Genomic DNA, 16,714 nt, shown 5'->3' on the forward strand with positions numbered 1-16,714 from the left:
TCCTAAACCTTATCTATAAAATTGTATCATTTGCAAATAAACACAAGTTTGCTTCTTCATTACCCATATATATATGAAGAGATACTACACCACCAAAATGTTATAGAAGCTGATTTGTTAAAGGTAGAATAAGTGGTCAACTTAGGTGAATTGTGACCTGGTCCTGGGGATTTACTCAAAACAGCAATGTCCTCTCCACTTTCCTTTTCTGCTCCTTAGAGAAAATCAAAGTCAGTGCCCATTGAGAAAAGAAGTGATGGGTTAGATGAAGAAGCTGGGTCTAGGAAATAATCTGGTGAGCTGAAACTGTATAGACACATTCAAAATATTCAGACTAAATGTATTTATATATGTTAAAACTTCTTAATTTATCTGTGTTTGTGCTTCATCAGAGCCCTGTTTCTGGTGTACCTGGCTTGAGACTGATGCAGGTAATTCGTGTTCTATGCCTTGGTGCATAGTGGGCCTCAAAAAATATTTGCATGTGGAACCTCATTAAGCCTCTTTCTATGATAGAAAGCTTATCCTGACTGGCACAGAAAGACAGACAAACAAAAGCTGGCAAGCTATTGTATTTGCTCAGGTAACTGAAAAATTCAGGGGTGCATCCTCAGGCCTGGTTGGATGTAAAAACCTTCTTTCTCTGACTATTGGCTTTGTTCATGAGCAGCCTCTTCCCACATCCTTGTAAGATGACCTTCAGCAGTTCTAAGCTTATCTTCCAAGTGTTCAGTGACCCTGTGGAAACAGATCTCTGTACTAGTTGCAACAGAAGTCCTGGGCTTGAGTCTCACTGGCCCAGCTGGTGTCAAGGGGTCATTCTTGAACCCCTACTTGTAAGCCAGGGGGATGGGGTTAGCATCACCAAAACTATAGGGATAATCAAGGGGTCATAAGCAAACGTACTCTAGGGTTCCATTTATATGACATTCTAGGAGAAAAGCAAAAAGTTTGGGATAAGAGTGAGGATATGAGTTGACTAGAAGGGGAAAGGGTGTATTTTATGCAGTGATGCAAATATTCTTTGGGCTTCTCTGTAGCTCAGCTGGTAAAGAATCTACCTGCAATGCAGGAGAACCCCATTCAATTTTTGGGTCAGAAAGATCCTCTGGAGAAGGGATAGGCTACCCACACCAGTATTCTTGGCCTTCCCTGGTAGCTTAACTGGTAAAGAATCCACCCACAATGCAGGAGACTGGGATTTGATCCCTGGGTTGGGAAGATTCCCTGGAGAAGGGAACAGCTGCCCACATGGGGTCGCAAAGAGTAGGACATGACTGAGTAAATTTCACTTTCAAATATTCTTTATCTTGACTGCAGTGATGGTTACATAAATGCATATATTTGTCAAAAGCTGAAGAATGGTTCACCTATAAAGGGTGAATTTTGCCGTATGTACACTCAATAAACATGAATTTTCTTTGCAGCCAATTAAGCCAACCATGTTCATTTCCCCGTGGAGGCCCAACGTACTGCAACATGCAATGGCTCCTCGGTAGTGTATGTAGCCTGTTGCTTATACCGGCTGTGCTAAGAGACTTGGAGATAGCCCTTTCCAGCAGATACTCATGACCAGCATGCGGTCCCCAGTCCAGGCTCCAGACAGGTATAGGCAGCACCTTTAGAAAGCCTCAGGGCACAGAGGCCAGGATCCACTTTGGCTGAGTCATAATGTCCATCCATAACAAGCTGCAGAACAAGGAGCATGTGACTGAGGCCCCAGGGAGGGCCAAGTTCAAGTTTCCTGGCCTCCAGAAGATCTTCATCTCCAAGAGAAGTGGGGATTTACTAAGTTTAATGTGGATGAATTTGAAAACATGGCGGCAGATAAGCAGCTCATCTCAAGGGCTATGGGGTCAGATACACCCCTAAGGGTGGCTCCCTAGACAAATGGCAGGCCCTGTATTCATGAGAGCTTCAGCATTGTCTCCTCCTTACTCAGGCCCACCAATACATCTTACTTTTCTGTCAAAAAAAAAACTCTGAATTTTAAAGAGTCTTAAATATATAAAGAAAGCTTGCAAGATATTTTTTTTAGGGAAAAATGCAAATTTCTGGATAAGAAGATAGAACATTGCAAAAATGCTAATTCTTTCCAAATTAATATATTGGATTTATACAGTCCTAAACAAAATACTAGCAAGTTTTGCAGGGGAAGAAATATGAAACTTGACAAAATGTTTTTAAAATTTATCTGGAAAGATAAATGACTGATAATGCCAGAAAAAGTTAAGAAGAAGAAAATAATGAGGGGAAATTGCTTTTACTCCACAAGTTTGGCTAATAATTTCCAGTCTGGATTGTGTGTCTGTGCACGTATGTGTGCATTTATTTTGTTGGGGGTGCTGGGCATGTTTTGAAGAAAGGAGTACGGAATTTTACAAGAACTTCTCAGAAAAGAGAATGCAATTCAAATCTAATTTAAAATCCTATTTAATTTTCAAAAATTAATGTATTTTAAAATCATACATTAAATGAGATTTTTTTTTTCATCTGAGAAGGAAAATGATGGGCTTAATTTTTTTAAATCTCTACTGAAGTGAACTGAATTAAATAATATGATATATATAATTTTTAATATCAGGAAATAAAGTAAGTGTCTAACTTTGGGATGTAGATCAATTTCAAAGAATAGTGTCAAAACTAAAACCTTTGGGTTTTGGGGTTTTTAGTTTTTTTTATTTTCTCTGCACATAGTGATTGCCGGGCATTGTGCTAAGCATTTGGGTGAAGGGTTCTATAATAAAAGAGTTCTGCTGTTTCTAACTTGGCTTACTTGCTCTCTGCATAGAATTCAACAATATATTAAAATCACCAAAAAAGGTAGGAGTCATCTGAAGTCACACAACCTTGAAATGAGTATTATTAATCAATGGAGCCATCTCTTCATTTATAGATTTTTTTATTCATGCACATATATGCATATTTTTTTGCATAAATAATATTACCATGCCCTCCCTGCACTCATTCTCTTACAAAACCACATCCCATATCTGCTCTGCCGGATAACCCATGTTAACAACCTGTAAGTTTCCCCATATTCATACATCCTATACACACCTATACAAAGAACTCTATATAATCTTATTTACATATTTATGTCATTCATATGCAGCTACTCTTTGGAGTATTTTTCATTGTTTGACTTACAAAAATGATGTATCTTACACACTTTTCTGCATTTTATTTTTCCTACTCACCAATTCCTCAAAGTCACTGAATATAGCTCCAACTCCTCCTTGTCAATTGCGGCATGCTATGCCATGGTAGAGCCATACCTCACCTTCTTTAGCCATTCTGGTTGCAAAATTTACTCTGTTTTCAATTTCTGACCCATGCAAACAACACTGTAGTAAACACCCTTGTACACGAGTCTGTCCTTATGTATTAGTCATTTCATTTCTAAGGGGTCATTTTACTGAAGGATAATCACAGGAATAACATGTATATTCCTAAATGTTACCAGACTGCTTGCCCAAAGGGTTATAATACTACATTTTCACCAGCAACTTTGAGACCATCCTTTTTCCCCATGCCTACCAATATTAGTTGATAATAGGTCTTTTTTTAAAATATAAAATCTCATGATTAATCTAAGTTATATTTCCTTGACTATTGAATGACTTTAAGAAGAAAAATAATGAGACATTTCAATTAAAATCAAGGATTATCCAGAAGTCACCACTACAACTATTATCATCATACAATTTTCTTGAATGCTCTAGCATTGTGCTGTCTAATAGAAATTTCTGCACTGGTGGAAATATTCTCTATTCTGTGCTATCCAGTATGATAACCCCTAGTCATATGTGACTACTGAGCAATTGAAATGTGGCTAGTGTGACAGAGGGACTGAATTTTACTTTTGCTTAATTTAAATTCTAATAACCAGATGTGGTCAATGGCTACGATACTGGATAGGGCAGTTCTAGACGATGCAAAGCACAAAGTGGAAATGATGGCTACAAACATCAAAATATACAAGCAAATTTATCTTTTTGCTGTTGTATACCTAGACAACCTGCAATATTTCAACAGGCAAGAAGAAAAAACCCCACTACAAGTAATGAAACAATTGTAAGGTAACTATATATAAGCTAAATATGTAAAAGTCAATAGCAATTTTACTTAGTATTAAGTACTTCAAATGGAATTAGGAAAAATCATTCCATTTACAACAAAAATGAAAAACATTAAAGAATAAATTTAACAGGACAGTCACAGGATGCATATGACTCAAATATTAAGTTGTCATGAAAAGAGGAAAACAAAGCCAAATGCCTAGAAAAGTGTACCAGGCTCTTGGATGAGATGATATTATATATGTATGTGTGTGTGTGTATATATATATATATATATATATATATTCTTTTAAAATTAATCTATAAACTTAATGCAATTCCAACTGGAATTTTAAAAGGCTAACTTATTTTTGAATTCACATATTAATAGATGAATATGCCTAAAACTTGCTCCAAAAATGTAGGGGGAAAAGGTGTGTGGAGACTTACTTTATGACTTCTCAGAATCTTCTCAAAAGCCATTATAATGAAAATCAACATAATCTTGACATATGAATAGGAAAATAGATTCTTGGAAATTAATTAAAAAGCCAGAATTTGATCCCCATTGGTGTGAAATTCATATCGGACAAAGACAGTGTTTTATTCAATGTGAAAAATGGACCATTTAAGCAATGTGAAAGTCACTCAGACATGTCTGACTCTTCACAACCCCATAGGCTATACAGTCCATGGAGTTCTCCAGGCCAAAATACTAGAGTGGGTAGCCTTTCCCTTCTTCAGGGGATCTTCCCAACCCAGGGGTCGAATCCAGGTCTCCCACATTGCAGGAGGATTCTTTACCAGCTGAGCCACAAGGGAAGCCCCAAAATACTGGAGTGGGTAGCCTATCCCTTCTCCAGTGGCTCTTCCCCACCCAGGAATTAAAGCAGGGTCTCCTGAATTGCAGGCAGATTCTCTACAAACTGAGTTATCAAGGAAGCATTTACTCAATAATGCTGGAAAAACTGGTTATCCAAATGAAATAAAATTTAAAAGACTTTTATCCCAGTGGCTCAGATGGCAAAGAGTCTGCCTGCAGTGCGGGAGACCCGGGTTTGATCCCTGGGTCGGGAAGATCCCCTGGAGAAGGAAATGGCAACCTACTTCAGTATTCTTGCGTGGAAAATCCCATGAACTGAGGAGCCTGGCAGGCTACAGTCTATGGGGTGGCAGAGAGTCGGACACAACTGAGCAACTTCACATCCCACAATCAGAGGCAAAAAATAAATTTCAACCAGCTTAAAGGTTCAAATAAAACAAAGAAGTTTTACCAGAAAATCAGAAGATGATTCATACAATCCAGGTGTTACTATCACCTTTCTAAATAATAAGAATGGAAATTCATTTTTTATTTATTTTTAATTGGAGGATAATTTCTTTACAATATTATGTTGGTTTCCGCCATATATCAACTTGAATCAGCCATAGGTATATGTGTTCCCTGCCTTTTGAACCTCCCTCCCACCTCCCACCCCCATCTCAGCCCTCTAGTTTGTCATAGAACTCATTCTTATTTATTTCTAATATCTTATTTATTTTTTCTAAAATAAATAAATAAAATATTCTTCTTTATGTTTTATTTAAAAAGTTGAGAGTTATATCTAACCCTATAAAAATATAAGGCATTTGTTTGGCAAAATACAAGTCAACATACAAATGATAAAGCTAGAAAATAATATTTGTAATAAGGTTAATTTCCATACATACAAAAATTCATGCAAACTAATTAGAAAAAGACAAACAGGCCAATTTGGGGGAAAAAAATAAGGAGGAATCATGAAGAGAAAATTTGCAGAAGATAATAAACAACATTTGAGCAGATGCATGAGTCAACTCTGGTAGAAGCCCTGTGTTCTGTTCTGTCTCCCTGTACTTCTGGGGAGTTTCTCAGAATACAGGGTCAATCACTACCACTGCCCCCACAACAGCAAACTCCTGAGGCAAATATGATAGGTTCTGCTAAGCTAAGTCTCTTCAGTCGTGTCCGACTCTGTGCGACCCCATAGACGACAGCCCACCAGGCTCTGCCGTCTCTGGGATTCTCCAGGCAAGAACACTGGAGTGGGTTACCATTTCCTTCTCCAATGCATGAAAATGAAAAGTGAAAGTGAGGTCGCTCAGTCGTGTACGACTCTTCGCGACGCCATGGACTGAAAAGCCTGGTAGGCTACAGTCCATGGGATTTTCCAGGCAAGAGTACTGGAGTGGGATGCCATCACCTTCTCCGATGATAGGTTCTACTTCATATAATTTTAAAACCTTCTATCAAAAAATCAAAAGCAAAAGACAAGGCAAGCAACTACCACACCCAGGTGTAAACATACCTGTCCCAGCAGATGCTCCAAATACTACAGTCCAGGCAAGGAGGGATGACACTGTTGGACACCGTTGACCACTGCCAGATTCCCTCAAGCCTATCACTGAACCTCTGGTCATAGAGCCTTAGAAATTCAGGCTTCAAGGGGGCGTGGGTCCAACTTCTTCTGCTTCTGCTTGAACCCCTTACCTCAAGATTAGACAATCAGCCTCAACTAACAGGGAGCTCAGTCTATCCAAAGAAGCTAAATTCTTCTGCTGGAGCTGAAAGGAAGTCTTTATTCTGAACCCCCATCGCTTCCCAAGCACAATGAAGGTGTTTCATTCTACTGAAGTCTGTGAAACAGCCAGGTCAGTGGGGAAAGCATCTTTGTCCATCCCTCTGAGCAGAAATAGAAGTGAGTTTCAGCCATGTCAAGACCTCACCTGTCCCTCAGGAGTGGCCATTGCTATGTTGCAATCACACTGAGAAGTGGCTTCTGACTTTGCCAGGAGTGACCTTGCCAGGCCACTGCACTCAGGTGAGACACGGTAACCCAGATCCACTTCATCAGACTCCCTGAGACGTTGCCCAGGCATGGTACTTCAGAATGCCCCAGGTGATTCTGATCCTCACCTGGCCAGAGGAGCTCAAACACAGGTATGTTCAGAAAGTCACCAACACACTTTGATCTGGACTGGAAAGTCCATCCGGCTCTCTATCATGGTCCTTCCTGGTTAGTTGATAATGTTTAACTCAACTTCATTCTTCCGTGATCCTAAATTCTGAGTCAGTTGTCAGTTCAGACTTAAGTTCAGCCACTTAGGATTTCCCGTTTCTCTTTCTTCCTGGGCATTAGGGTGGAGGGAGATGGCAGCTTTTAGACTTTGGTCAGCCTCTGCCCATGCACATTTGTTGAACTGCCTTGCTCTGCTCTTTGTTGATGTCTCACTCACTCAAACACCAATGCACAGACATCTACATCTCCCATCTTCTGCCCGATGCCATGTCCACACTGTTGCAGTACATTGTAGGATCCCCTCACCCAACAGGATCAAGAGCCAGCTCTCCACTATCATCTGAGACCTTCTTGGGGTTCTGGAAAGGTGGCTACTCCCCACACGCCTAGGGAAAGGCAGGAAGCTGGGGTTCTCCTGCTCTGCTGAAATCACGTAGTTACCAGCCTTGTTTCACTGCAATCAACACTTGTCAAGGTGCAGGGCCAGTTTGGGCCTTCCACTTTGGAGACCCTGCTCAGGAAGTAAGGCCCAGAGATCATCTGTTCTTAGATCCCCCAATACTCAGCCCGGAAGTGGCTGGATGCCGTGGCTGTTTGCCCCAATCCCTCTGGGGTTCTACTCAGCCCGAAAGTGGGTGGATGTCATGGCTGTTTGTCAGAGCACTCTTGCTCATCCCAGGGAGAGTGGTCACCTCCTCCACTCAACTGAGAGTTGAGTCAGCAAGTAGTCTTCTACACTTATTTTTAGGTCAAAATATGGACCCTTGGAGGCTTCCCAGGTTGCTCAGTGGTAAAGAATCTGCCTGCCAATGCAGCAGATGCAGGAAATGCAAGTTCAATCCCTGGGTTAGGAAGATCCCCTGGAGTAGGAAATGGCAACCCATTCCAGTATTCTTAAGTGAGTAATCCCTTGGACAGAATAGCCTGGTAGGCTACCGTCCCTGAGGTTGCAAAGAGTCAGACACTAATGAGCAACTGAGTACACATTCATTGACCCTTGGAAGCTCAAATACTAAAAATATGACTGCTTGTGTGTGCCTTAGAATTCCCATTGTGGATATACATGTGGGGTGGGAGTGGTGAAGGACCTGTGATGGGGAATGGAAGAGATTTCTGGTTCTAATTGTTAGTAAAAGAAATTAGTCAATGCTTGGCAATAGAATCTACCACAGTGAGATTATGTGAGTTTCTAAGGTCTCAGGATGAGCAAGTGGAGGAATCTGGGCCAGGACTTAGGGCTCCTGACACAGAACTAGGGGTCTGTGTGGGCTGGGCCACATCCTTAGCAACTCATGCCTCTGTCTCCCTGGCCACCCTGGCGAGCCCTCCAGGGGAGGCACTTCTGACCCAGTCTGTGTCATCAAAGGCAGAAAGGAGGCTTCTGCTTGTCCCATGGGCAGATGTGCTGTTCCACAAGCTCAAGCTTAGGGACACGGGGCCTCAAGTGGAGGGTTGGGCAGGTTGTCCCCATCAGACACCTCCCACTTCCCTGTCCAAGGAAACTGACAGGCCTCACAATTCTACACCCTGGGCCCAGTGAGAGTGAGTGACAGCTCTGCTCTGACAGGCAATTAATCTTGCAGTAAGTGGTACTCACTCCTGGCTCTGCCACTCACCTTCTCTCCAGTACCACCATCGTCATCCTGACCTTACACCTCACTGGGTATAATTGCCAGGAGCTTAGTATTTATTATCATTAATGCCTTGTGTGTGTACACAGGAATGCCTTTTGCCCCGACTCACTCATCAAAACAAAGGTTGAAACTGTAGGGTGGCTCCCAGAGACTGGCTTCTGGGTCATGGCTGTGAGCCTTCCGACCAGACTGTCAGAAGGCTGAGGCCACTTTCAATGCTGTGGTTGTCTGCAATCATGGGGTCTGGCAAAGCAGCAAGTTGGGAAGTCCTGCTTTAGGGAGGTCCCATGCAGAGGCAAGTATCCTGCCTCCAGGAGCCTCCAGTACAGCCCAGACTCTCCTTCCTACACATGACCAGCCTGGAGCCAGACACAAGACAGTGGGGACTCTTCAACCACTCACATCCTGGAAAGTGGAGATTGCAAAAGTTAAATCTGAGAGCTCCTTAGGGATGCTCTAGTACAAACCTTAATTTTCCTAGATGAGGGATTAAGACTCAGAGAAGGTTCTGCAGACTTATGCTTGCAAAGGGGGAAGCGGGGTGGGAGAGGGAAGGACTGGGAGTTTGGAGTTAGCAAATGCCAACTATTATATATAGGATGGATGAACAACAAGGTCTTACTGTGTAGCACAGGGAATTCAATATCCTGTGCTAAATCATAATGGCAAAGAATATAAGAAAGAATGTATATATAATATAACTGAATCACTCTACTGTACAGAAAAATTAACACATTAAACTCAGTTATACTTCAATTAAAAAAAAAAAGATTCAGAGAAGGTTCTGAATCAGCTCAAGATCATCAAGACAGTTAGTGATACGGTCAAGTCCATTGGCTTCTTTTCTTCATGAGTACCTAACTAGGATTTGAGAATCTCTCAGAAGTACTCACTACACTTGAAATTCAAGGTAAGAATTGCTTTCTTTGGTTGTAGTTGCATTTATTATTTTTTATTTTATTTTCAAACACTGGCCCTTAGGTATTATTTAGTAGCTGTTATTGTTTTAAAATGCATAAAGTTGCCAGATGCTATTTTAGGCACTGTACCTTTTTCAAATTCTAATTTATTAATCCTCCTGACAATGATAATTCTATGAGTTGTGTACTATTCTCATTTCATGCTATTCCTACCATTTCCGTTTCATGAGACCACTGAGGCACAGAAATGATAAATATCTTGCCCAAGGTCGTTGCATGCTATTCCCAAGTTTGCATAAGTAGAATTAAATGCAGGCCGTCTGGTTGCAGAGTCTGTACTTTTACTCACTACCTTACATAGTCAGAAAAGTAACCTTTATTAATTTTATTAATAAAGAGTTGCATATGAACTGTCAGCTGTATATATGTCAGTCTATGTCTTGATAATACACTGGGAAACAAAATAAATAATGTCTCTGCCCTCAGGAAACTTGTATTCTGGCACGGAAGATTGAAAATAAATAAGTGGATAAAAATAAAGAAGATGATTTCAAAGAGGGAAGAGTATCTTAAAAGATGATGTTAATAGTAAATAAGAGGGAATTACCTTAGTTAGAATGATTAGGAAAGACTTTGTTGAAGAGAGGACAAAAAGAAGATAGCCAAATAAAACTTCAGAGAAAGAGCTTTCTAAAAAGAGGAAGAGCAAATGTAAAGATCCTCATGTGATAATGAGCTTGGCAAGTGTGATAAAAACAGATAGATAGAAAAATCAGTGGACAGGTGGATGGATAGATAATGGATAAGGGCAGGGAACGAACTAAGTGTCTCGGAACATCTTCATCTTCCTCTTCCTCCTCCTCCTCCTCCGAATGTTGTCACCCTCCCACAAAGTGAGAAGCAGAGGCAATTATCTAAACATCAATAGCCAAAAGAGACCACTTTCAGCAAAGGATGGTGTAACCATAACCTTACTTAATAACTGCCTGTGTTTGGGCTGTGGATATAACTCAGATAGTTACGTCTCTTATATTTTTCTATATTTCTCAAAAGTTATAAAAAACACCTGAACACTCATTTCATATTACCTGCTCAGAAGCCAACCTGGCAATTTTCTATTTCAAGAAACCAACAAAATTCTCCCTTAACCTCACACTTCAAAATTAAACCACACACGTCTAAACATTGCATGGGCCAAAGATGAAATTGCAACAGAAATTTAAAATATGTACAGTTGAATAAAAATGAAACTATAGCATATCAAGATATGTGGTGTGCAGCTAAAACAGTGCTGCGAGAGAAATTTATAGCACTAAATACATTAGAAAAGAGGAAAATTCTCAAATCTGTAATCTAAGTTCTTACCTCAAGAAAACAGAAAAAGAAGAGCAAAGTAAACACAAAGCAAGCAATAAGGAGAAAATAATGAAGATTACAGCGGAAATCAATGAAACTGAAAACCAGAAACAGTAGGAAAAAACATCAGTAAAACACAAAGCTGGCCCTTAAATTTTTTTTTCTTTTAATCATAAACCTCTTTCAAGACTAACCAAGATGAAAAGAGAAAAGACACAAATCATCGAAATCAAGGATGAAAAGGAATATTACAACAGATCCCACAGCCATTAAAAGATTAAGTGTGGAGTAGAAGGAACAACTTATTACTCAGAAATTTAGCAACTTGAAAGAAATGGACTGATATTTGAAAACCACAAACTACCAAAACCAAGTGAAATAGATAACCCAATTAGTTCTATAATGATTAACTAGATTGAATTTGTCATTACAAATATTTTTAAACAGAAATATTTGGTTTCAATGGAAAAATTCTATCAAATATTTAAAAAGGAATTAACATGGAAGCAACCTAGATGTCCATCAGTGGACGAATGGATAAGAAAGCTGTGGTATATATATACACAATGGAGTATTACTCAGCCATTAAAAAGAATACATTTGAATCAGTTCTAATGAGGTGGATGAAACTGGAGCCAATTATACAGAGTGAAGTAGGCCAGAAAGAAAAACACCAATGCAGTATACTAACACATATATATGGAATTTAGAAAAATGGTAATGATAACCCTGTATGAGAGACAGCAAAAGAGACACAGATGTATAGACAGACTTTTGGACTCTGTGGAAGAGGAAGAGGGTGGGATGATTTGGGAGAATGGCATTGAAACATGTATAATATCATGTAAGAAATGAATCACCAGTCTAGGTTAGATGCAGGATACAGGATGCTTGGGGCTGGTGCACTGGGATGACCCAGAGAGATGGTATAGGGAGGGAGGTGGGAGGGGGTTCAGGATTGGGAACTCATGTGCACCCGTGATGGATTCATGTTGATGTACGGAAAACCAATACAGTATTGTAAAGTAAAATAAAAAAATTTTTTTAAAGGAATTAACAAAAATTGATACAATCTTTTCCAGAACATAGAAGAGGAAGAAGTACCTCCAAAGTTATTTTATTTACCTTAATACTAGAACTATACAGATACAGTGCAAAATAAGACAATTATTTTGACTTAGTCATTGTGACTAAGACTCTGTGCTCCCAATACAGGGGGCTTGGGTTCAATCACAGGTCAGGAAGCTAGATTCCTCATGCCACAACTAAGAATTTGCATGCTACAACTAAGAATTTGCATGCTACGACTGAAGATCCGGCATGCCACAATGAAGATCTAAGATCCCATGTGTTAAAATTAAGACCCAGTGTGGCCAAATAAATAAGTAAAAATAAGGCAATGATAGACTATTGTTTCTTATGACTTTAAGCACCAAAATCTTCAACAAAATATGAGCAAATGAACCCAGCGTTATAAAAAAAGAAATTAGACACATGAGCATGTTGGATTGATTTAAGTTATGCAAGATGGTTCCACATTCAAAAATCTATCAATGAATATGCCATATCAACATGCTAAAGAAAAAAATTGCATAATCATATCAATTGATGCAAATAACACATTTGACAAAATTCAACACACAACACTTTCAGCAAAGCAGAAACAGAAGGGAACTTTCCCAACTTTATCAAGAGCATCCACAACAGCTAACACCATACTTCTGGAGAAATATGGAATGCTTATACTCTAAGACAGGGAACAAAGGCAGCACGTTTCCCCCTTACCACTCATCCAATTGAGTACTGAAAGTTGTAGCCATGGCAATAAGGCAAGAAATGTCATACAGATAGAGGAAGAAGTAAAACTGTTCCTAAAGTATGGTCCTGGGCAGAATCAGCTCAAATTGTGCAAAGGTTCATGCATGGGATGCCTTTAACCAAATCCACTTAGTGGTGTTTTCCTGACTTGATCTGGTGTTAGAGCTCATGGCTAAAGATAACAAGGCTGCGTCCAGCATTTGGGGAATTTCACTCTGCCATGGTAAGATGGCTATCTAGGGCATACAAGGACATGGGTGAAGATTCTTGGTAAGGCAAGGAATCTGGCTAAAGGAGGTCCATGCAACCCGCATGCTACCATGTGATCCTCCGGCACTTGGGTCCTCTTTGCTCAACAAATCTATTTCTAAACACGACTGTCAAAAAAATGCATGTGTTTTTTAGAAGGTGACTTAGACATATCAGTTGTTGTGTTTCTTTTTTTCCCATTTGCAAATAGATGTTTTCAAAGCAGAAGCCCTGGATGGTACGCTTAACAGTAAGGCTGTTGGTTATGAGCCATGTGCATCCTGGTGAGTGGACACCTAGTCCTGCCAACAAGACTCTCTTATGGGAAAATTTGCACAAAACACTAGAAAGTTAGAGCAAACATCTTTGCAGACACAAATAATTCCTACCAGGACATTCTTTTTAAATACAACAATCTCTTTTCAAAAATAATTTTTTGAATATAAAGCCTCCATCACTTCCTCCCCCACCACTCAAAGGGAGATGTCTAATCCGTTCATAGAACAGTTCCAAGCAGAAACTAAGTTTTCCATCATTTGCCAATGGCTGCTATACACTGGAACTGATCATAGACAGAACAGTGGCTCTTTAAAGCATACATATGTTGGCTCTGCCTGGAGCAGGGATCTCAATCCTCCCTGCCTGTTGGAACCATCTGGAAGCCCCATTCGTAGAGGCACGGATTTCATCGTTCTGACATGAGATGAGGCATGAGGATTTTTTTTAAAGATACATGTTTTCTTATGTGCAGCCAAGACTGAGCAGTACTGGGCTAGAAATAAGAGACAAGATGAGAATTATTAATTAAGCAAACTTTATTGAGCACTTATTATGTGGCAGGCATGATGCTTGAATGCTGGTGGGGTTTTCCCCATGATAGCATCCTAAAATCTTACACTCTGGGGCTGGTACTATTATCAAATGAAAGACGAAGCCATTCGAATAGCAGCTATGCACACACTTCTTTAGGAAGGAGCTGAACTCTAAGACATCCTATTTTATTCAAGCAAGACCACAGAGCTCGACATAGCCAGCAACGACAGAAAGTAAATCTGTAGCGGCGAGGGAGGATCGGAGACAGGGAGAGATATGAGCGCAAAGATTGTACATTAAAGAAATCTCCAGCAATTCCAGAATATTGACAAAGGTACATGCTGATAGCCAAAGAGCATGTAAGGATTTTAATACCACATTTCCAGTTATGACTAGAGAAGCATAATTAGGTACTAAATTACAATGTTAATATTCATTTGAACAAATAAGTACTTGTAGTCATCGCATCAGGGGCTTGGGAGGGCAGCAGAGGAGTTGATTAAATGGACGAGAGTTTCTTTGAACGAGTTCTATTCTGTGTTTGGTGAGGTTGGCCCTCAGCGAAGTCTTTAGAGGTCAAGACGTGGCCTGTGAGTGGTGTCATTTATTTTGCAGCTACTGTCAACAGATTCAGAAGGAAGCAAGTAAACATACAAGCAATTACAAATTATAGCACATAATGCATGCTAGAGAGGAATGGAGGAGAGAGTCCAGGAGAAGGCCACTGTGAGGTGGCCATTCAGGACGGTGGATACACAGATTCAGGGATTCACGGAGGCACAGCGTGGGAGGAAGTTCTGAGCAAAGCCGCTCAATTTTCTAGAAAGGAAAAGGGTCTTGCTGAGGTCTCCTATTATCATGGACTTATCTATTTATACTTCCATTTCACCCCAAAAGAGTCTGAGGTGGGGCTTACCTGTCATGTGCAAGAAAATTAAAGTCATTCCCTAAAAAGGACAGAAGCAAATTGAAGTAATGAGGAGAGTGGGTGGGGGGGATTAAGGGAAAAAGAGAAGAGGCAGAAACACACACACACACACACACACACACACACACACACACACACACACACAGAGCTACCTATCTGAGTTCCTTACTGAAGTCCAAACCTTAAATAGAGCACAGTTTTTTCACTCATTTCCCCAGGAATTGGTTGTCTTCCTACACAATTTCTTTGGGCCTCATACAAAAGGTAAGATTCCATATTAAGCAATACTAATTAGCTGGGGCCATCTCAGTATGTAACAAAAGCAAATCTATCACCAGCAGCAGAGAAAAAAACAACAGTCCTCAGCTCCCCCAAACCCCAAAACACATAAGCTCAGCATTTTAACTGGCTGGGGTAGGAGCCATTATTTTCATTAATGGAGCTCATTTTTATTTTATTGGGCTTTTTTACTATCAGATTAAAAGCATGTTTTTATTGTAGTTTTTTCTAATGCAATCTTGGATGATGTGCTCAGAATGAATGGAATAGTTATTGTTTTAATTATTTTTTCATTTTGTGTTTTTATTTCGTTTGTTCCTTTTATTTACTACTCTTAAGTTTGCCGTAATAACACGGGTGCAGGGTGCTGGGAGGCCTCCAGTCAGCATCCCCTCGGTGGTCGGCATCTGCTAGAGGCCAAGAAACAGGAAGAGTGCCAGCACACTGATATTGTCAGAATCCAGAGGCCACCCAGCCCCACAGCACTACCCTACTGATGCAGAAGGACACGACCCCCTTCTGCTCCTGCTCTGAGCCAGCCTGACTCACTGGAAAAGGAAAAGGTGGGTGGATAAGCCAAGGGGCATGTTACTCACCCACAGCCAGTGTTGCTCCCCTGATGCCCAGTTACCAATGGGATGCATATGAAAACTCATGGATTCAACATGCAGAGACACTCAGCTGGACTGGACGTGTGTTCCCTGCCCACGAAGGGAAGGGAAGACCACAGAGGCTGTCCAGTAAGTCCAGATATCCAATCTGCTTGAGCAGGCAGGATTTCTAGAGTTCTTATTTAGCACCAAAAATTGAGCATGTGAATTTGCTGTCCAGGGAAAAGCTGAAAAAAATGTCAAACACATACATGCCCGTAATGATCTGAGGAAGCCTCATCTGATGCCATGTGTGTGTGGACACACTCTCTCTGGGGCTGCCCTCCTCTGTGATTCGAGAGAAAGGCCACCTTCTACAGAAAGCCTGAGCCAGAGCTCGCATCTGCTGATGCCTCTCCCCCTCCCTGGCTTCATACTCCCTTTTCTTTCCTGATTCCCCTGCCTGCCTGGCTCCCATTTGTGCAGGAGTGGTCCTTAAAAGATGCTATCGGCTCTCAAACTGTTTGGCCTGAGTTTCAATCTAGCAAAGATCTAAAGATCATGCTAGTACACTTTTCAAAGGACTTCCCATCACATTTCCTCTTGTAGACCCCACAAGGCCACTGTCGTCTGAGCTTTCCTGTCCTCTAGGCTCATCCACCCATCTCTGTCCCACCCATCTCACTCCAGCCACCTTGAAGGAGCCCAGACAGCCTCTGCCTGGACTGCGCCCCAACCCCAGTGCACTTCTTCATGACTTTGTCTCCAGAGGGGATTCTCAGAGAAGCCTCCCTGCCTGCCCCCATCACTTCTGGGGCCCTCATATGTCTTTGTTTTCATCCTGGCACCTGTCACTAGTGACCTTATATCACGTATACTTTTACTGGTGGTCCATCCACCTGGGATTGAGCAGAGTGAGGGAAAGTGCTGTATCCCTGGGCCCCACACAGCAGCCTTGGGCACTTGGAAATTCAAGAAATATTTCTTAGAAGGCACCTAGTTCTCTGTGTGTTAGTACATAGTACATG

At 40.9% G+C, this 16,714-nt stretch overlaps 1 non-coding gene across 1 annotated transcript; it reads left to right on the forward strand.

The window, feature by feature from the left end:
- Positions 1–1,421: 1,421 nt before the first annotated feature.
- Positions 1,422–1,551, forward strand: LOC138097300 (small nucleolar RNA SNORA70). Its single transcript, XR_011146495.1, has one exon. It is a non-coding gene; the product is annotated as a small nucleolar RNA SNORA70 (small nucleolar RNA).
- Positions 1,552–16,714: the final 15,163 nt, after the last annotated feature.

This window comes from Capricornis sumatraensis, chromosome 20 (assembly GCF_032405125.1).
Source record: "Capricornis sumatraensis isolate serow.1 chromosome 20, serow.2, whole genome shotgun sequence".
NCBI classification, from domain to species: domain Eukaryota; kingdom Metazoa; phylum Chordata; class Mammalia; order Artiodactyla; family Bovidae; genus Capricornis; species Capricornis sumatraensis.